The sequence below is a fragment of the Phyllobates terribilis genome, unplaced genomic scaffold (genome assembly GCF_046119375.1).
Source record: "Phyllobates terribilis strain yellow unplaced genomic scaffold, ASM4611937v1 Scaffold_4__5_contigs__length_816908805, whole genome shotgun sequence".
NCBI classification, from domain to species: Eukaryota; Metazoa; Chordata; class Amphibia; order Anura; family Dendrobatidae; genus Phyllobates; species Phyllobates terribilis.
The window spans coordinates 453,496,378-453,519,870 of record NW_027362764.1 but is presented as its reverse complement, the minus strand read 5'-3'; positions in this window follow the sequence as shown (position 1 = coordinate 453,519,870).

Below are 23,493 nucleotides of genomic sequence, written 5' to 3'. Positions count from 1 at the left end.
GCAGTACATGAAATGCTGCAGCCTCCAGTTTCTAGTTGAGCCTTGCTGTTTCTCCTCTAGTTGAGGGACCGGTTCCCTTTATCTGGCCTGACCCCTCTACCTCCTGGTAGCAGCGGGAGTACGGGTGGCCTTCTGCATGGCCCGTAGCCCTAGGGTCCCTTCGGTTCCTGGAGCCTTCCTGCTCCCACTCCTCTCTTCTCTCATTCATTCCTGGGCCTCCCAGGCTAGGCCCGCCTCCGGAGCAGAGCTCATGCCGAGCCTGTGCTCCTGTCACTTTTCCTCCTCTGACTGGCTTGCTCTTTCTAAGATGGCTTCCTATTTATACTCTACCTGTCATGTGCTCCCCTAAGCTGCTCCCCTAAGCACCAAATACATAGGACCCTCCCACCAGCTAGGGACCTGGGACTGTGCTCTCCCTTAGGAGCAATCTCGCCCTACCCCCACTGCGGGTATGTGTTGGATGCAGGTGTTAGGGTCCCGAGCCATATGCCTTCCTTACCTGAGGGTGAGATACCACACCTCTGGGTGAGATGCAGTAACTCTGTGGCGACTGAACCCTCAGGGGCACCACACACCCTTCTGCACAGTTTTGAAATGGCGACGAAGATGTTTAGTGCTGACGACAATGCCATTATCGGCATTACTAATCCGGTGATTTACAAGCTGGAGCATACATTAAACATAATTCAGAGTCAGGTGGTGGGACAAGAGGAGGTGGAGGAAGTAGAGGAGGAGTCGTATGTGGAAGGGATAACATCTCCAAGGTCCAGACGGTTGGCAGCACCAAGGCAGCAGGCATGGGAGGGTGGGGGAGAGGGATTAACCAGGGAGCATAGTAGCAGAAAAAACTGTTGAGGAAGGTGCAGGAGCCGAAGAAGAAGTGGAGGATGAACTGTCGATGGGCATGGAAGACTCATCAGATGAGGGAGACCTTGATCACTTTTCTGTTGTGCGAGGTTGGGGGGAGAGGGCAGAGGAAGGAAGCATGATTCTTACCTCGCTACCAACACAACAAGGACTTGGTCCTCCTGGATGCGCAAGACACATGAGTGACTTCTTGCTGCACTACCTGCAACTTGACCCTCAGATTGCAGAATTCGAAGCAATCCCAACTACTGGGTTGCCACACTCTTAGATCCCCGGTACAAAAGTAAATTTGCCGAAATAATTCCTGCCATAAAAAGGGATTGACGCATGCAGGAGTATCTGCAGACGCTGTTGCAGAATCTTACATGTGCTTTTCCACAAAACACCAGTGGTGCACGAAGTGAATCTCACAGTTCTAACTTGCCAACCGTGGGACTGTCGAGTCTTCATCACTCAAACCGTAACAGTAACACAGTATCTGCTGGTAACAGCAATTTTGTGGAATCGTTTCACCACTATTTTAGACCATCCTTTGCAAGGCCACAGGAGACAAGAAGTCTGACACATAGTCAATGCCTAGAGAGGATGGTGCAGGAGTATCTCCAAGTGAACATCGAAGCCATGACTGTGACACTGGACCCTTGCTCATTTTGGTATTACAATCTGGAAAAATGGCCGGAGCTCGCCACTCACGCCTTGGAGATCTTGTCATGCCCTGAAGTCAGTGTTCTCTCTGAACGTGTGTTCATCGCTGCTGATGGTGTGCTGACAGATAAGCGCATGACCATAAAAATCTACACTTTCATATACCTGGGGCCTTTTAGGCCCGTGTGCAAATAACATGGAATAACTCAAACTCAAATGACAAACAACTATATACATGAAGAACACCTAGAGTTTCAAAATTCTAACTAAAGTAATCTTGCAGAAAATAGAAAACAATTAACAGGGCGGGACTGCGAGGCCCCAGGTATGCGTTCTAGGGTTAAGTGGTGTCTGTGCCACAATTTTGGGAAAAAATGGAAACTCTTTTAGGAGTCCCCTTGCTGTGTCTTACGTGACGTTGGCATCGTCAATTCCAGGTGGGTTGGGTCGCTCCCCCCCCCCCCCTTTTAACTGTAAGAAACTACATACACTATGGCTTGGGGTAACACAGATGGTTGAGTCTGAAGAGCTGTTTACTCAGAGGTCTGCTCCAAATCTTCAGTGTCTGCTAGTCAGCGTAGAATTTTTAACTGCATCTAGCCTAGGCAATACTTTGGGCATAGTAGCCCAGCTGCGAAGCAAGCTGCACGGCCTGTGTATCTAATAAGAATTTTTAAATGCATCTAGCCTAGGCAGACTGTGGGGACCCCCAACCAAACCCAGACGCTCAGCCCCCCTACCGACCCCCTTTCCTTGACAATACAATAATGTAACTCTTACAACTGGATGGGTGAGGATCGGTCACAGCTTTATTATCTCTTTATACTCATTCCATTAGAAAGGCATTTTATTTCTAAAATAATTCAGCTTGTTGCAGCATGCCCTGGGTCTCCACTCCGGCAACTTGGCCAACAAGTGTAACTCTCCAACATGTCCTTTCTATTTCCAGGCCACGGAGGATCCTGCGTACTCGTATGCAGGACTCTGACCCCCATCCATCACTCTTCACGCTTGTTCAACTCCGTCCTGGAGTCCTGACAAGAATATGTCAAGTCCAATATCCATTAAGTGAACATCGTCGGGCCGCATGAGGCCTGCTTTATCTCCTTCCAGTTGTCGGTGTCGTACCACTACACCGCCTCTGTCTCTTCTAAATTTTGCCATCCGAATATTTATTACCCGCCTTGTCCGTTCGATGGCCGTGATGTCTCGCGCACCTTTCCATACCGCTATCGGCACAATCTCTGACCATACTATAGCTAGTTTTGTGAAAAATTCTCTGAAGCGTTCAGAGTCTAGTTTCATTATTGCCATTAGTTATGCGCTCTTGTGATGACCTAGGTTGCTTCCCCCGGCCTGTATAACTAAGATGACCGGACATCTTGCCTCTCTCCCTACCTTGATTACCTCCATTAGTACCTGTGGCCATAGCCGGCCTCTAATACCTCTCCAGTTGAAATATGTGTTATGAAACTCTAATTTCCTCCCGCCTGGGCGGAATTTCACCCTTTTTTCTGCCCAATATATATACGAGTGGCCTATCACCCACTCTGTTGGCTTAGCGTCACCTGTAAAATAAACAAACCACGTTAGGATAACAAGTCCGGTCTTATATATCTTGCCAAACACGTGGATCGCCATCTCCCAATCCTCTGAACTTCCATTTCTGACAGTCCTGCTCTTGATGCTTCCGTGGCCGCGCCTATGCGGAATGAGTGTGTCCCGTAATCTTTGGGGTGGTTCCCTGCCGATGTTATGCATTTATTAAATATAGCTTGGAACTGGTATCTTGATAATGGCGTTCCATCAATGTGTGATAGGAAGAAATTACTTTGTGATCTGATGGTTAGATATGTTTTTACTATTGTTACCCGACTCCGTGTACCGTTTGTGGGTTGTAGAAGTACCCAAGTGCCCCTGCCCGCTGGAACCGTTTTCGATTTGTGTATGCGTAGACGTATTGCATTATTGGCTATGACTACGTCCTGGTGTAATAAGCCTCCACTGGTGGTAATTTGGGATTGAGGGACTAATTCGCTTATGCATAGCGCACTGAAGAAGGCGATCACAAATTCAGTAGACAGTAGTGTTGCTTCAAATTGTGAGTGTCATGTTAATGGTATTAGGGATATGATGTGAGAAATCAGTTTTAGTGACACGGGACGGGACGTCTACACTCCTGACTTGGCTGACCCCTTTTCCACCCTTTTATGGATTGTCTGATAATGAATCTTTGTCACATCTCCCCAATTCAGTAGTTGGAAGTGAAATGCTACTCCGGTCAGACACCGCTGCGCTGACGCCCCTGATATGCCCCTCATCATTAGCTGGTGGAGAAATTCTATGGTGACTTGTGATCTGGCTTGTTCACATTGGTCAACCCGTCTGCCTGCTCCTAGTCGTGTCCACTCTTCCCATGCCTTACCGTATGCTTGCCACGTCGACGGGGCAACTGACGCTCTGATTAATGGCATCAACTATTCGCCACTAGATCCCATAGGGAAGGTGGGCAACTGTTGCCCGATGGGTGGGCGTTGTGGAAGAGCTCTGTGAAAATCTGCCAATTAAATTGTTATAAAGCGTTAGCAGCAGCTTTAGACCCCTCAGCATAGTGGCTAGCGCGGACCCATTCATTGTGTTTTAGGCACAGGAATGCTAGCCTGGGTAGTAGGCCTAGCACTGGGAGAGACGATAATGCCATCTTATTAATGCAGTGCGCTAGGCTGGTGTTTTTTGTTATGAAGCGTATATTTTTGTAAGCCAGGAGCGCGCCCCATATTTCTATTGCTACCACTATTGGGAAGAAAAATTATTTTCAGGGCTAGATGCAGCTAAAAAATATTATTAATTTAGAAGCTGATGGAGCTTGGTATAGATGGCCTAATACAATGAGTCCCACACATTGCTAGAATGCCAAATATTTTTTCAGAGCTAGATGCAGATAAAAATTATTTTTAATTTGCAACCTGATGGAGGTCAGTATAGACGGACTAATAGAACAAGTCCCACACACTGCTAGAAGGCCAAATATTTTTTCAGAGCAAGATGCAGAGAAAAATTATTTTTAATTTGCAACCTTATGGAGGTCAGTATAGATGGACTAATAGAACAAGTCCCACACACTGCTAGAAGGCCAAATATTTTTTCAGAGCTAGATGCAGATAAAAAATTTTTTTAATTTGCAACCTGATGGAGGTCAGTATAGATGGACTAATAGAACAAGTCCCACACACTGCTAGAAGGCCAAGTATTTTTTCAGAGCTAGATGCAGATAAAAATTATTTTTAATTTGCAACCTGATGGAGGTCAGTATAGATGGACTAATAGAACAAGTCCCACACACTGCCAGAAGGCCAAATATTTTTTCAGAGCAAGATGCAGATAAAAATTATTTTTAATTTGCAACCTTATGAAGGTCAGTATAGATGGACTAATAGAAAAAGTCCCACACACTGCTAGAAGGCCAAATATTTTTTCAGAGCTAGATGCAGATAAAAAAAATTTTTAACTTGCAACCTGATGGAGGTCAATATAGATGGACTAATAGAAAAAGTCCCACACACTGCTAGAAGGCCAAATATTTTTTCAGAGCTAGCTGCAGATAAAAATTATTTTTAATTTGCAACCTGATGGAGGTCAGTATAGATGGACTAATAGAACAAGTCCCACACACTGCCAGAAGGCCAAATATTTTTTCAGAGCTAGATGCAGAAAAAAAAATATTTATAATTTGCAAACTGATGGAGGTCAGTATAGATGGACTAATAGAACAAGTCCCACACACTGCTAGAAGGCCAAATATTTTTTCAGAGCTAGATGCAGAAAAAAATTATATTCAATTTGCAACCTGATGGAGGTCAGTATAGATGGACTAATAGAACAAGTCCCACACACTGCTAGAAGCCCAAATATTTTTTCAGAGGTAGATGCAGAAAAAAATTATATTCAGTTTGCAACCTGATGGAGGTCAGTATAGATGGACTAATAGAACAAGTCCCACACACTGCTAGAAGGCCAAATATTTTTTCAGAGCTAGATGCAGATAAAAATTATTTTGAATTTGCAAAGTGATGGAGGTCATTATAGATGGACTAATAGAACAAGTCCCACACACTGCTAGAAGGCCAAATATTTTTTCAGAGCTAGATGCAGAAAAAAATTATATTGAATTTGCAATCTGATGGAGGTCAGTATAGATGGACTAATAGAACAAGTCCCACACACTGCTAGAAAGCCAAATATTTTTTCAGAGCTAGATGCATAAAAATATTATATTCAATTTGCAATCTGATGGAGGTCAGTATAGATAGACTAATAGAACAAGTCCCACACACTGCTAGAAGGCCAAATATTTTTTCAGAGCTAGATGTAGAAAAAAATTATATTCAATTTGCAACGTGATGGATATCTGTATAGATGGGCTAATAGAACAAGTCCCACACACAGCTAGAAGCCCAAATATTTTTTCAGAGGTAGATGCAGAAAAAAATTATATTCAGTTTGCAACCTGATGGAGGTCAGTATAGATGGACTAATAGAACAAGTCCCACACACTGCTAGAAGGCCAAATATTTTTTCAGAGGTAGATGCAGAAAAAAATATTTTTAATTTGCAACCTTATGAAGGTCAGTATAGATGGACTAATAGAAGAAGTCCCACACACTGCTAGAAGGCCAAATATTTTTTCAGAGCTAGATGCAGATAAAAAAAATTTTTAATTTGCAACCTGATGGAGGTCAATATAGATGGACTAATAGAACAAGTCCCACACACTGCTAGAAGGCCAAATATTTTTTCAGAGCTAGATGCAGATAAAAATTATTTTTAATTTGCAACCTGATGGAGGTCAGTATAGATGGACTAATAGAACAAGTCCCACACACTGCCAGAAGGCCAAATATTTTTTCAGAGCTAGATGCAGACAAAAAATTATTTTGAATTTGCAACCTGATGGAGGTCAGTATAGATGGACTAATAGAACAATCCCACACTGCTATAAGGGCAAATATTTTTTCAGAGCTAGATGCAGACAAAAAATTATTTATAATTTGCAACCTGATGGAGGTCAGCATAGATGGAATAATAGAACAAGTCTCACACACTGCTAGAAGGCCAAATATTTTTTCAGAGCTAGATGCAGATAAAAATTATTTTGAATTTGCAAACTGATGGAGGTCAGTATAGATGGACTAATAGAACAAGTCCCACACACTGCTAGAAGGCCAAATATGTTTTCAGAGCTAGATGCAGAAAAAAATTATATTCAATTTACAACCTGATGGAGGTCAGTATAGATGTACTAATAGAACAAGTCCCACACACTGCTAGAAGCCCAAATATTTTTTCAGAGGTAGATGCAGAAAAAAATTATATTCAGTTTGCAACCTGAAGGAGGTCAGTATAGATAGACTAATAGAACAAGTCCCACACACTGCTAGAAGGCCAAATATTTTTTCAGAGCTAGATGTAGAAAAAAATTATATTCAATTTGCAACATGATGGATATCAGTATAGATGGGCTAATAGAACAAGTCCCACACACAGCTAGAAGCCCAAATATTTTTTCAGAGGTAAATGCAGAAAAAAATTATATTCAGTTTGCAACCTGATGGAGGTCAGAATAGATGGACTAATAGAACAAGTCCCACACACTGCCAGAAGGCCAAATATGTTTTCAGAGCTAGATGCAGACAAAAAATTATTTTGAATTTGCAACCTGATGGAGGTCAGTATAGATGGACTAATAGAACAATCCCACACTGCTATAAGGGCAAATGTTTTTTCAGAGCTAGATGCAGACAAAAAATTATTTATAATTTGCAACCTGATGGAGGTCAGCATAGATGGACTAATAGAACAAGTCTCACACACTGCTAGAAAGCCAAATATTTTTTCAGAGCTAGATGCAGATAAAAATTATTTTGAATTTGCAAACTGATGGAGGTCAGTATAGATGGACTAATAGAACAAGTCCCACACACTGCTAGAAGGCCAAATATTTTTTCAGAGCTAGATGCAGAAAAAAATTATATTCAATTTGCAACCTGATGGAAGTCAGTATAGATGGACTAATAGAACAAGTCCCACACACTGCTAGAAGCCCAAATATTTTTTCAGAGGTAGATGCAGAAAAAAATTATATTCAGTTTGCAACCTGATGGATGTCAGTATAGATGGACTAATAGAACAAGTCCCACTCACTGCTAGAGGGCCAAATATTTTTTCAGAGCTAGATGCAGATAAAAATTATTTTGAATTTGCAACGTGATGGAGGTCAGTATAGATGGACTAATAGAACAAGTCCCACACACTGCTAGAAGGCCAAATATTTTTTCAGAGCTAGATGCAGAAAAAAATTATATTGAATTTGCAATCTGATGGAGGTCAGTATAGATGGACTAATAGAACAAGTCCCACACACTGCTAGAAGGCCAAATATTTTTTCAGAGCTAGATGCATAAAAATATTATATTCAATTTGCAACCTGATGGAGGTCAGTATAGATAGACTAATAGAACAAGTCCCACACACTGCTAGAAGGCCAAATATTTTTTCAGAGCTAGATGTAGAAAAAAATTATATTCAATTTGCAACGTGATGGATATCAGTATAGATGGGCTAATAGAACAAGTCCCACACACAGCTAGAAGCCCAAATTTTTTTCAGAGGTAGATGCAGAAAAAAATTATATTGAGTTTGCAACCTGATGGAGGTCAGTATAGATGGACTAATAGAACAAGTCCCACACACAGCTAGAAGGCCAAATATTTTTTCAGAGGTAGACAAAGAAAAAAATTATATTCAGTTTGCAACCTGATGGAGGTCAGCATAGATGGACTAATAGAACAAGTCCCACACACTGCTAGAAGGCCAAATATTTTTTCAGAGCTAGATGCATAAAAATATTATATTCAATTTGCAACCTGATGGAGGTCAGTATAGATAGACTAATACAACAAGTCCCACACACTGCTAAAAGGCCAAATATTTTTTCAGAGCTAGATGCAGAAAAAAATTATATTCAATTTGCAACGTGATGGATATCAGTATAGATGGGCTAATAGGACAAGTCCCACACACAGCTAGTAGCCCAAATATTTTTTGAGAGGTAGATGCAGAAAAAAATTATATTCAGTTTGCAACCTGATGAAGGTTTGTATAGATGGACTAATAGAACAAGTCCCACACACTGCTAGATGGCCAAATATTTTTTCAGAGCTAGGTGCAGATAAAAATTATTTTGAATTTGCAACCTGATGGAGGTCAGTATAGATGGACTAATAGAACAAGTCTCACACACTGCTAGAAGGCCAAATATTTTTTCAGAGCTAGATGCAGAAAAAAATTATATTCAATTTGCAACCTGATGGAGGTCAGTATAGATGGACTAATAGAACAAGTCCCACACACAGCTAGAAGCCCAAATATTTTTTCAGAGGTAGATGCAGAATAAATTATATTCAGTTTGCAACCTGATGGAGGTCAGTATAGATGGACTAATAGAACAAGTCCCACACACTGCTAGAAGGCCAAATATTTTTTCAGAGCTAGATGCCGATAAAAATTATTTTTAATTTGCAACCTGATGGAGGTCAGTATAGATGCACTAATAGAACAAGTCCCACACACTGCTAGAAGACCAAATATTTTTTCAGAACTAGATGCAGACAAAAAATTATTTTGAATTTGCAACCTGATGGAGGTCAGTATAGATGTACTAATAGAAAAAGTTCCACACACTGCGAGAAGGGCAAATATTTTTTCAGAGCTAGATGCAGAAAAAAATTATATTCAATTTGCAACCTGATGGAGGTCAGTATAGATGGACTAATAGAACAAGTATCACACACAGCTAGAAGCCCAAATATTTTTCAGAGGTAGATGCTGATAAAAATTATATTCAGTTTGCAACCTGATGGAGGTCAGTATAGATAGACTAATAGAACAAGTGCCACACACTGCTAGAAGGCCAAATATTTTTTCAGAGCTAGATGCAGATAAAGATTATTTTTAATTTGCAACCTGATGGAGGTCAGTATAGATGGACTAATAGATCAAGTCCCACACACTGCTAGAAGGCCAAATATTTTTTCAGAGCTAGATGCAGATAAAAATTATTTTTAATTTGCAACCTGATGGTGGTCACTTTAGATGGACTAATAGAACAAGTCCCACACACTGCTAGAAGGCCAAATATTTTTTCAGAGCTAGATGCAGAGAAAAATTATATTCAATTTGCAACCTGATGGAGGTCAGTGTAGATGGACTAATAGAACAAGTCCCACATACAGCTAGAAGCCCAAATATTTTTTCAGAGGTAGATGCAGAAAAAAATTATATTCAGTTTGCAACCTAATGGAGGTCAGTATAGATGGACTAATAGAACAAGTCCCACACACTGCTAGAAGGCCAAATACTTTTTCAGAGCTAGATGCAGAAAAAAATTATATTCAATTTGCAAACTGATGGAGGTCAGTATATATGGACTAATAGAACAAGTCCCACACACAGCTAGAAGGCCAAATATTTTTTCAGAGGTACATGCAGAAAAAAATTATATTCAGTTTGCAACCTGATGGAGGTCAGTATAGATGGACTAATAGAACAAGTCCCACACACTGCTAGAAGGCCAAATATTTTTTCTGAGCCAGATGCAGAAAAAAAATATATAGAATTTGCAACCTGATGGAGGTCAGTATAGATGGACTAATAGAACAAGTCCCTCACACTGCTAGAAGGCCAAATATTTTTTCAGAGCTAGATACATAAAAATATTATATTCAATTTGCAACCTGATTGAGGTCAGTATAGATGGACTAATAGAAAAAGTCCCACACACTGCTAGAAGACCAAATATTTTTTCAGAACTAGATGCAGACAAAAAATTATTTTGAATTTGCAACCTGATGGAGGTCAGTATAGATGTACTAATAGAAAAAGTTCCACACACTGCGAGAAGGGCAAATATTTTTCAGAGCTAGATGCAGAAAAAAATTATATTCAATTTGCAACCTGATGGAGGTCAGTATAGATGGACTAATAGAACAAGTATCACACACAGCTAGAAGCCCAAATATTTTTTCAGAGGTAGATGCTGATAAAAATTATATTCAGTTTGCAACCTGATGGAGGTCAGTATAGATAGACTAATAGAACAAGTGCCACACACTGCTAGAAGGCCAAATATTTTTTCAGAGCTAGATGCAGATAAAGATTATTTTTAATTTGCAACCTGATGGAGGTCAGTATAGATGGACTAATAGAACAAGTCCCACACACTGCTAGAAGGCCAAATATTTTTTCAGAGCTAGATGCAGATAAAAATTATTTTTAATTTGCAACCTGATGGTGGTCAGTTTAGATGGACTAATAGAACAAGTCCCACACACTGCTAGAAGGCCAAATATTTTTTCAGAGCTAGATGCAGAGAAAAATTATATTCAATTTGCAACCTGATGGAGGTCAGTGTAGATGGACTAATAGAACAAGTCCCACATACAGCTAGAAGCCCAAATATTTTTTCAGAGGTAGATACAGAAAAAAATTATATTCAGTTTGCAACCTAATGGAGGTCAGTATAGATGGACTAATAGAACAAGTCCCACACACTGCTAGAAGGTCAAATATTTTTTCAGAGCTAGATGCAGAAAAAAATTATATTCAATTTGCAAACTGATGGAGGTCAGTATATATGGACTAATAGAACAAGTCCCACACACAGCTAGAAGGCCAAATATTTTTTCAGAGGTACATGCAGAAAAAAATTATATTCAGTTTGCAACCTGATGGAGGTCAGTATAGATGGACTAATAGAACAAGTCCCACACACTGCTAGAAGGCCAAATATTTTTTCTGAGCCAGATGCAGAAAAAAAATATATTGAATTTGCAACCTGATGGAGGTCAGTATAGATGGACTAATAGAACAAGTCCCTCACACTGCTAGAAGGCCAAATATTTTTTCAGAGCTAGATGCATAAAAATATTATATTCAATTTGCAACCTGATTGAGGTCAGTATAGATGGACTAATAGAACAAGTCCCACACACTGCTAGAAGACCAAATATTTTTTCAGAACTAGATGCAGACAAAAAATTATTTTGAATTTGCAACCTGATGGAGGTCAGTATAGATGTACTAATAGAAAAAGTTCCACACACTGCGAGAAGGGCAAATATTTTTTCAGAGCTAGATGCAGAAAAAAATTATATTCAATTTGCAACCTGATGGAGGTCAGTATAGATGGACTAATAGAACAAGTATCACACACAGCTAGAAGCCCAAATATTTTTTCAGAGGTAGATGCTGATAAAAATTATATTCAGTTTGCAACCTGATGGAGGTCAGTATAGATAGACTAATAGAACAAGTGCCACACACTGCTAGAAGGCCAAATATTTTTTCAGAGGTAGATGCAGATAAAGATTATTTTTAATTTGCAACCTGATGGAGGTCAGTATAGATGGACTAATAGAACAAGTCCCACACACTGCTAGAAGGCCAAATATTTTTTCAGAGCTAGATGCAGATAAAAATTATTTTTAATTTGCAACCTGATGGTGGTCAGTTTAGATGGACTAATAGAACAAGTCCCACACACTGCTAGAAGGCCAAATATTTTTTCAGAGCTAGATGCAGAGAAAAATTATATTCAATTTGCAACCTGATGGAGGTCAGTGTAGATGGACTAATAGAACAAGTCCCACATACAGCTAGAAGCCCAAATATTTTTTCAGAGGTAGATACAGAAAAAAATTATATTCAGTTTGCAACCTAATGGAGGTCAGTATAGATGGACTAATAGAACAAGTCCCACACACTGCTAGAAGGTCAAATATTTTTTCAGAGCTAGATGCAGAAAAAAATTATATTCAATTTGCAAACTGATGGAGGTCAGTATATATGGACTAATAGAACAAGTCCCACACACAGCTAGAAGGCCAAATATTTTTTCAGAGGTAGATGCAGAAAAAAATTATATTCAGTTTGCAACCTGATGGAGGTCAGTATAGATGGACTAATAGAACAAGTCCCACACACTGCTAGAAGGCCAAATATTTTTTCTGAGCAAGATGCAGAAAAAAAATATATTGAATTTGCAACCTGATGGAGGTCAGTATAGATGGACTAATAGAACAAGTCCCTCACACTGCTAGAAGGCCAAATATTTTTTCAGAGCTAGATGCATAAAAATATTATATTCAATTTGCAACCTGATTGAGGTCAGTATAGATGGTCTAATAGAACAAGTCCCACACACTGCTAGAAGACCAAATATTTTTTCAGAACTAGATGCAGACAAAAAATTATTTTGAATTTGCAACCTGATGGAGGTCAGTATAGATGTAATAATAGAAAAAGTTCCACACACTGCGAGAAGGGCAAATATTTTTTCAGAGCTAGATTCAGAAAAAAATTATATTCAATTTGCAACCTGATGGAGGTCAGTATAGATGGACTAATAGAACAAGTCCCACACACTGCTAGAAGGCCAAATATTTTTTCAGAGCTAGATGCAGATAAAAATTATTTTTAATTTGCAACCTGATGGTGGTCAGTTTAGATGGACTAATAGAACAAGTCCCACACACTGCTAGAAGGCCAAATATTTTTTCAGAGCTAGATGCAGAGAAAAATTATATTCAATTTGCAACCTGATGGAGGTCAGTGTAGATTGACTAATAGAACAAGTCCCACATACAGCTAGAAGCCCAAATATTTTTTCAGAGGTAGATGCAGAAAAAAATTATATTCAGTTTGCAACCTGATGGAGGTCAGTATAGATGGACTAATAGAACAAGTCCCACACACTGCTAGAAGGCCAAATATTTTTTCAGAGCTAGATGCAGAAAAAAATCATATTCAATTTGCAAACTGATGGAGGTCAGTATATATGGACTAATAGAACAAGTCCCACACACAGCTAGAAGGCCAAATATTTTTTCAGAGGTAGATGCAGAAAAAAATTATATTCAGTTTGCAACCTGATGGAGGTCAGTATAGATGGACTAATAGAACAAGTCCCACACACTGCTAGAAGGCCAAATATTTTTTTTGAGACAGATGCAGAAAAAAAATATATTGAATTTGCAACCTGATGGAGGTCAGTATAGATGGACTAATAGAACAAGTCCCTCACACTGCTAGAAGGCCAAATATTTTTTCAGAGCTAGATGCATAAAAATATTATATTCAATTTGCAACCTGATTGAGGTCAGTATAGATGGACTTTTAGAACAAGTCCCACACACTGCTAGAAGGCCAAATATTTTTTCAGAGCTAGATGCAGAAAAAAATTATATTCAATTTGCAACGTGATGGATATCAGTATAGATGGACTAATAGAACAAGTCCCACACACAGCTAGAAGCCCAAATATTTTTTCAGAAGTAGATGCAGAAAAAAATTATATTCAGTTTGCAACCTGATGGAGGTCAGTATAGATGGACTAATAGAACAAGTCCCACACACTGCTAGAAGGGCAAATATTTTTTCAGAGCTAGATGCAGAAAAAAATTATATTCAATTTGCAACCTGATGGAGATCAGTATAGATGGACTAATAGAACAAGTCCCACACAAAGCTAGAAGGTCAAATATTTTTTCAGAGGTGGATGCAAAAAAAAAATTATATTCAGTTTGTAACCTGATGGAGGTCAGTATAGATGGACTAATAGAACAAGTCCCACACACTGCTAGAAGGCCAAATATTTTTTCAGAGCTAGATGCAGATAAAAATTATTTTTAATTTGCAACCTGATGGTGGTCAGTATAGATGGACTAATAGAACAAGACCCACACACTGCTAGAAGGCAAAATATTTTTTCAGAGCTAGATGCAGAAAAAAATTATATTCAATTTGCAACCTGATGGAGGTCAGTATAGATGGACTAATAGAACAAGTCCCACACACAGCTAGAAGGACAAATATTTTTTCAGAGCTAGATGCAGAAAAAAATTATATTGAATTTGCAATCTGATGGAGGTCAGTATAGATGGACTAATAGAACAAGTCCCACACACTGCTAGAAGGCCAAATATTTTTTCAGAGCTAGATGCCTAAAAATATTATATTCAATTTGCAACCTGATGGAGGTCAGTATAGATAGACTAATAGAACAAGTCCCACACACTGCTAGAAGGCCAAATATTTTTTCAGAGCTAGATGCAGAAAAAAATTATATTCAATTTGCAACGTGATGGATATCAGTATAGATGGGCTAATAGAACAAGTCCCACACACAGCTAGAAGCCCAAATATTTTTTCAGAGGTAGATGCAGAAAAAAATTATATTCAGTTTGCAACCTGATGGAGGTTTGTATAGATGGACTAATAGAACAAGTCCCACACTCTGCTAGAAGGCCAAAAATATTTTCAGAGCTAGGTGCAGATAAAAATTATTTTGAATTTGCAGCCTGATGGAGGTCAGTATAGATGGACTAATAGAACAAGTCTCACACACTGCTAGAAGGCCAAATATTTTTTCAGAGCTAGATGTAGAAAAAAAATATATTCAATTTGCAACCTGATGGACGTCAGTATAGATGGACTAATAGAACAAGTCCCACACACTGCTAGAATGCCAAATATTTTTTCAGAGCTAGATGCAGATAAAATTATTTTTAATTTGCAACCTGATGGCGGTCAGTATAGATGGACTAATAGAACAAGTTCCACACACTGCTAGAAAGCAAAATATTTTTTCAGAGCTAGATGCAGACAAAATATTATTTTGAATTTGAAACCTGATGGAGGTCAGTATAGATGGACTAATAGAACAAATCCCACACACTGCTAGAAGGGCAAATATTTTTTCAGAGCTAGATGCAGAAAAAAATTATATTCAATTTGCAACCTGATGGAGGTCAGTATAGATGGACTAATAGAACAAGTCCCACACACAGCTAGAAGCCCAAATATTTTTTCAGAGGTAGATGCAGAATAAATTATATTCAGTTTGCAACCTGATGGAGGTCAGTATAGATGGACTAATAGAACAAGTCCCACACACTGCTAGAAGGCCAAATATTTTTTCAGAGCTAGATGCCGATAAAAATTATTTTTGATTTGCAACCTGATGGAGGTCAGTATAGATGGACTAATAGAACAAGTCCCACACACTGCTAGAAGGCCAAATATTTTTTCAGATCTAGATGCAGACAAAAATTATTTTGAATTTCCAACCTGATGGAGGTCAGTATAGATGGACAAATAGAACAAGTCCCACACACAGCTAGAAGCCCAAATATTTTTTCAGAGGTAGATGCAGAAAAAATTATATTCAGTTTGCAACCTGATGGAGGTCAGTATAGATGGACTAATAGAACAAGTCCCACACACTGCTAGAAGGCCAAATATTTTTTCAGAGCTAGATGCAGAAAAAAATTATATTCAATTTGCAACCTGATGGAGGTCAGTATAGATGGACTAATAGAACAAGTCCCACACACAGCTAGAAGGCCAAATATTTTTTCAGAGCTAGATGCAGATAAAAATTATTTTTAATTTGCAACCTGATGGAGGTCAGTATAGATGGACTAATAGAACAAGTCCCACACACTGCTAGTAGGCCAAATATTTTTTCAGAGCTAGATGCAGAAAAAAATTATATTCAAATTGCAACCTGATGGAGGTCAGTATAGATGGACTAATAGAACAAGTCCCACACACAGCTAGAAGCCCAAATATTTTTTCAGAGGTAAATGCAGAAAAAAATTATATTCAGTTTGCAACCTGATGGAGGTCAGTATAGATGGACTAATAGAACAAGTCCCACACACAGCTAGAAGCCCAAATATTTTTTCAGAGGTAGATGCAGAAAAAAATTATATTCAGTCTGCAACCTGATAGAGGTCAGTATAGATGGACTAATAGAACAAGTCCCACACACTGCTAGAAGGCCAAATATTTTTTCAGAGCTAGATGCAGATAAAAATTATTTTTAATTTGCAACCTGATGGAGGTCAGTATAGATGGACTAATAGAACAAGTCCCACACACTGCTAGTAGGCCAAATATTTTTTCAGAGCTAGATGCAGACAAAAAATTATTTTAAATTTGCAACCTGATGGAGGTCAGTATAGATGTACTAATAGAACAAGTCCCACACACTGCTAGAAGGGCAAATATTTTTTCAGAGCTAGATGCAGACAAAAAATTATATTCAATTTGCAACCTGATGGAGGTCAGTATAGATGGACTAATAGAACAAGTCCCACACACAGCTAGAAGCCCAAATATTTTTTCAGAGGTAGATGCAGAAAAAAATTATATTCAGTTTGCAACCTGATGGAGGTCAGTATAGATGGACTAATAGAACAAGACCCACACACTGCTAGAAGGCTGTAATGCACACGCCCGGGCTGAGCGGCGTGTGCGTGTGATTGTAGTGATTCCACTGGACCGTGCCGGAGAGTGAATGCCTGGAGGGGCGTAACTAGGTATTCACCCGATCCGACCAGGGTCGCACGACGGCATACGACGCCAGTGCACCAAGGAGGAACCGAGCAGAGGGACCAGGCGCCACCCCAGGACAGACCCCGGACACGGCCGTCGACCCACACAGGGGAACACAGGAACAGACTGGCAGGCCGACACACAGACTGGCGGGTACAGGCAGGCACGACTGTTATGCAGGCAGGCGGGCATGCAGGCAGGGGGGCACAGGGAAGCACAGCTAGAGTGCAGACAGGGAGGCACCAGCAGGCAGGAACACAGGCGGGACAGGGCCCAGCACACACTGGGACCCAGGAACAATAGAGGCAGAGGGGTACAGGCAAGCACAGCTAGAGAGCAGACAGGGAGGCACTAGCAGGTAGGGACACTGGCGGGATAGAACCCAGTACACACTGGGACTCAGGAACAGAACCACAGATGTGGCGGACAAACACAGCAGAGTGAGGCCGCCCAGAGAGGTGAGCGAGAACAGGGCAGGACAAGGCCGCCTGGAGCGGTGAGCAAGAGTAGAGCAGGACAAGGCCGCCAGGAGCGGTGAACAAAGGGTCAGAGCTGAGCGAGACTGCCGGAGCAGTGAGCAAGAGTAAAGCAGGACGAGGCCGCCTGGAGCGGTGAGCAAGAGTGGAGCAAGACTGCCGGAGCAGCGAGCAAAAGGATAAGAGCGAAGCAAGGCTGCCGGAGCAGCGAGCAAAGGAGTCAGAGCAGGCTAGAACCACCGGAGTGGTGAGCAAAGGAGTCAGAGCAGGCTAGAACCGCCGGAGCGGTGAGCAAAGGAGTCAGAGCAGGCTAGAACCGCCGGAGCGGTGAGCAAAGGAGTCAGAGCAGGCTAGAACCGCCGGAGCGGTGAGCAAAGGAGTCAGAGCAGGCTAGAACCGCCGGAGCGGTGAGCAAAGGAGTCAGAGCAGGCTAGAACCGCCGGAGCGGTGAACAAAGGAGTAGGAGCAGGCTAGAACCGCCGGAGCGATAAGCAAGGCAGAGCAGGGGGGACAGGGCTCTGTTCACACGGAACAGACAGGAAGAGAAAGGCAGAGCCAGATACCCACAGGATACTTGCAGTGAAGTAGCGAGTGGACTACAAACTCACAAACGGGAGTACAGAGACAACAAGCAGGAGTTAGGTACGAGTTCAGACTCTGCAGAAAAAGGAAGGGAACAGACATAGAGGCAAAACAGGTAAAGGATAGGAAAGAGTTCAGACTGGAACTGAGTGTACGGAGGAGACCGACACTGCAGCGGGATACAGGAGCGGGTCTGGGAATACGGCCCCCAGAGAGGCAGGACGAACAGGCAAGGAGCGTGTTCAGACAGGACAGACAAGATACAGGAACAGGTCTAGGTAATTGGCCCCTAGAAGGCGGGAGGAACAGGCTAGGAGCGAGTTCAGACAGGCCTGGAAATACAGCCTCCAGGATAGGCAGACAAGAGAACACAGAAAGGACTCAGTTCAGACACAGGAACTGATACCGCAAGGCAGGAGACATAGACAGGACTCAGTTCAGACACGGGAACTGATACCGCAAGGCAGGAGACATAGACAGGACTCAGTTCAGACACGGGAACTGATACCGCAAGGCAGGAGACATAGACAGGACTCAACTCAGACACGGGAACTGATACCGCAAGGCAGGAGACATAGACAGGACTCAGTTCAGACACGGGAACTGATACCGCAAAGCAGGAGAAATAGACAGGACTCAGTTCAGACACGGGAACTGATACCGCAAAGCAGGAGACAAAGAACGGGACCTGGCACCTTCAGAGTGCAAGCACACACTGAATGAAACACTATGCACAGGCAGGGATAGATGGGAGCAGCTGAGCTATATACCAGGTGACAGACAGCAATAGGCTGAGGACGCACAAGGGGTGTGACCCACAGCAGGTACAAAAAGCAGGAAGTGATCGGGCGCCGCCCTTAAGCAGCAGAAACAGACACAAACAGACAGCATGGAGGGAAGCCAGAGAGACATTCTGGACTGGAGATCAAGTGCGCGCTCTTGCACAGTGGGAGATGGACCACCATGCAAGAATGCCGCCAGGTATGTTACAGTACCCCCCCCTTACGCCCCCTCTTCTTCAGGCCTGCCAGAATCTTCCGCAGGGAATTCGAGGACCAGTCGTTCACTTCAAGGAGATCACTTCCACTGTCCACAGGAAAAACTGATCTCATCTGGTTAGCTAGGATGCTACCTCCTATCCAGCCATCCTCAGCAACAGACGAAACGGGTGGAGTACCAGGAACAGCACACAAGGAAGTCTCTCTCCACATATTTTCAGGTGGCACCCCAGAGGGTACAGGAGACAACTGGAAGTCCTTCACCGGTTTGGAGAAGGACAGAGACTTGGGGGTAATCTCTGCTTCCAGGTACATCTTGTCAAGCTCACAGGAAGAAATAGACGGGTTATCAGGTACATAATGAGGAAAAGTCACTGTCTCTTTGTTATCTGGTGGTACCCCGGAGGATTCAGGAAACAACTGGAGGTCCTCCGCCGGGTCAGAAGAGTGCAGAGGCTTAGAGAAAACATCTGCTTCAGAGTACACTAGGTCGGACTCACTGGACGAAGTAGGCGAGGTATCGGGTACCGAGTATAGGAAAGTCTCTGTCCATTCACCACCAGGTGGCACCCAGAAGGGTTCTGGAGACAACTGGAGGTCCTCCGCCTGGTCGGAGGGGTGTAGAGACTCGGGAGTAACCACTGCTTCGGAGTACACTAGGTTGGACTCAGTGGACGAAGCGAGCGAGGTATCAGGTACAGAGTATAGGAGAGTCTCTGTCCTTTCGCTACCAGGTAGCACCCCGAAGGGTTCTGGAGACATCTGGAGGTCCTCCGCCTGGTCGGAGGGGTGTAGAGACTCAGGAGTAACCTCTGCTTCGGAGTGCACTAGGTTGGACTCACTGGACGAAGCGAGCGAGGTATCAGGTACAGAGTATAGGAGAGTCTCTGTCCTTTCGCTACCAGGTAGCACCCCGAAGGGTTCAGGAGACAACTGGAGGTCCTCCGCCTGGTCGGAGGGGTGTAGAGACTCCGGGGTAACTACCACTTTGGGGTACCCATTGTCAGGCTCACAGGACGAAGCGGACAATGTATCGAGTACCGGGTGTAGAGAAGTCTCTCTCCATTTGTCATCGAGTGGTATCCCGGAGGATTCAGGAGGCAACAGGGGGTCCTCCACCAAGTAGTAGAGGTTCACAGAATCTGAGATAACCACAGCTTTGGAGCATCCTTGGACATGCACACCAGTTAAAGTGGGTGAAGCATCTGATGCCGGGTGCAGGAAGTTCTCCTGTGTGGAGTCTGGATGGGCAGAAGTCTCTTCGGGCAGGAGAACTGGTGCACTACCCACGCATATTACCCGTTGGGGCTTCTCCGGGATACAGGGAGATGAAGCTTCAGTAGGGACTTCAAGGTTGGGGTCAGGAGGTCTCAGGGAGGACAGACCCTGGCGTGACGGCTTGCCTCTACGTCTAGCACGTCTGGACTGCCTCTTGAGGTTGGGAGAAGTATTCCGGAAAGCGTAGTCACCCTGTGAGGATTCTGGGTGGGCAGTAGTCTCATTAGGCTGGAGGACTATTGCGCTACCCACACACATTACCCGTCGGGGCTGCTCCGGGATATTGGGAAGTGAAGCTTCAGCAGGGGCTTCAGGGTTAGGGTCCTCGAAGACCATACGAAAGGCCACCAGGAAGGCCTGCAGGTCAAGGACGACAGGATCCCATGCTTCCCATAGGGGGGTGACCCATTTCAAGGCATCACCCGCTAGGTAGTCAATCATAAAGGCCACTTTAGCCCAATCGGAAGGAAAATAGAGAGGGTAGGCCTTAAAGTGTAGCATGCATTGCTCCACAAATGCACGACACTGTCTTGGATCCCCATAGTAACGTAGCGGATCCGCAGGAACGAGAGCTGATAGATCCATCTGGATGGTGCGTAATTCGCCTGGAACTCAGCTAAGGAAAAAAAAATTTATTTATTTATTTTAATGCATGTATTCAATGGAAAACTTCTCAGAGAGCGAAGGCCGTGGGGCTCAACGGGAACCATGGCCTGAGCATGCTGTAATGCACACGCCCGGGCTGAGCGGCGTGTGCGTGTGATTGTAGTGATTCCACTGGACCGTGCCGGAGAGTGAATGCCTGGAGGGGCGTAACTAGGTATTCACCCGATCCGACCAGGGTCGCACGACGGCATACGACGCCAGTGCACCAAGGAGGAACCGAGTAGAGGGACCAGGCGCCACCCCAGGACAGACCCCGGACACGGCCGTCGACCCACACAGGGGAACACAGGAACAGACTGGCAGGCCGGCACACAGACTGGCGGGTACAGGCAGGCACGACTGGTATGCAGGCAGGCGGGCATGCAGGCAGGGGGGCACAGGCAGGCACAACTAGAGTGCAGACAGGGAGGCACCAGCAGGCAGGAACACAGGCGGGACAGGACCCAGCACACACTGGGACCCAGGAACAATACAGGCAGAGGAGTACAGGCAAGCACAGCTAGAGTGCAGACAGGGAGGCACTAGCAGGTAGGGACACTGGCGGGATAGGACCCAGTACACACTGGGACTCAGGAACAGAACCACAGATGTGGCGGACAAACACAGCAGAATGAGGCCGCCCAGAGAGGTGAGCGAGAACAGGGCAGGACAAGGCCGCCTGGAGCGGTGAGCAAGAGTAGAGCAGGACAAGGCCGCCAGGAGCGGTGAACAAAGGGTCAGAGCTGAGCGAGACTGCCGGAGCAGTGAGCAAGAGTAAAGCAGGACGAGGCCGCCTGGAGCGGTGAGCAAGAGTGGAGCAAGACTGCCGGAGCAGTGAGCAAAAGGATAAGAGCGGAGCGAGACTGCCGGAGCAGCGAGCAAAAGGATAAGAGCGGAGCAAGGCTGCCGGAGCAGCGAGCAAAGGAGTCAGAGCAGGCTAGAACCGCCGGAGCGGTGAGCAAAGGAGTCAGAGCAGGCTAGAACCGCCGGAGCGGTGAGCAAAGGAGTCAGAGCAGGCTAGAACCGCCGGAGCGGTGAGCAAAGGAGTCAGAGCAGGCTAGAACCGCCGGAGCGGTGAGCAAAGGAGTCAGAGCAAGCTAGAACCGCCGGAGCGGTGAGCAAAGGAGTCAGAGCAGGCTAGAACCGCCGGAGCGGTGAACAAAGGAGTAGGAGCAGGCTAGAACTGCCGGAGCGATAAGCAAGGCAGAGCAGGGGGGACAGGGCTCTGTTCACACGGAACAGACAGGAAGAGAAAGGCAGAGCCAGATACCCACAGGATACTTGCAGTGAAGTAGCGAGTGGACCACAAACTCACAAACGGGAGTACAGAGACAACAAGCAGGAGTTAGGTACGAGTTCAGACTCTGCAGAAAAAGGAAGGGAACGGACAAAGAGGCAAAACAGGTAAAGGATAGGAAAGAGTTCAGACTGGAACTGAGTGTACGGAGGAGACCGACACTGCAGCGGGATACAGGAGCGGGTCTGGGAATACGGCCCCCAGAGAGGCGGGACGAACAGGCAAGGAGCGTGTTCAGACAGGACAGACAAGATACAGGAACAGGTCTAGGTAATCGGCCCCTAGAAGGCGGGAGGAACAGGCTAGGAGCGAGTTCAAACAGGCCTGGAAATACAGCCTCCAGGATAGGCAGACAAGAGAACACAGAAAGGACTCAGTTCAGACACAGGAACTGATACCGCAAGGCAGGAGACATAGACAGGACTCAGTTCAGACACGGGAACTGATACCGCAAGGCAGGAGACATAGACAGGACTCAGTTCAGACACGGGAACTGATACCGCAAGGCAGGAGACATAGACAGGACTCAGTTCAGACACGGGAACTAATACCGCAAAGCAGGAGAAATAGACAGGACTCAGTTCAGACACGGGAATTGATACCGCAAAGCAGGAGACAAAGAACGGGACCTGGCACCTTCAGAGTGCAAGCACACACTGAATGAAACACTATGCTCAGGCAGGGATAGATGGGAGCAGCTGAGCTATATACCAGGTGACAGACAGCAATAGGCTGAGGACGCACAAGGGGTGTGACCCACAGCAGGTACAAAAAGCAGGAAGTGATCGGGCGCCGCCCTTAAGCAGCAGAAACAGACACAAACAGACAGCATGGAGGGAAGCCAGAGAGACATTCTGGACGGGAGATCAAGTGCGCGCTCTTGCACAGTGGGAGATGGACCACCATGCAAGAACGCCGCCAGGTATGTTACAAAGGCCAATTATTTTTTCAGAGCTAGATGCAGAGAAAAATTATATTCAATTTGCAACCTGATGGAGGTCAGTATAGATGGACTAATAGAACAAGTCCCACACACAGCTAGAAGGCCAAATATTTTTTCAGAGGTAGATGCAGAAAAAAATTATATTCAGTTTGCAACCTGATGGAGGTCAGTATAGATGGACTAATAGAACAAGACCCACACACTGCTAGAAGGCCAAATATTTTTTCAGAGCTAGATGCAGAAAAAAATTATATTCAATTTGCAACCTGAGGGAGGTCAGTATAGATGGACTAATAGAACAAGTCC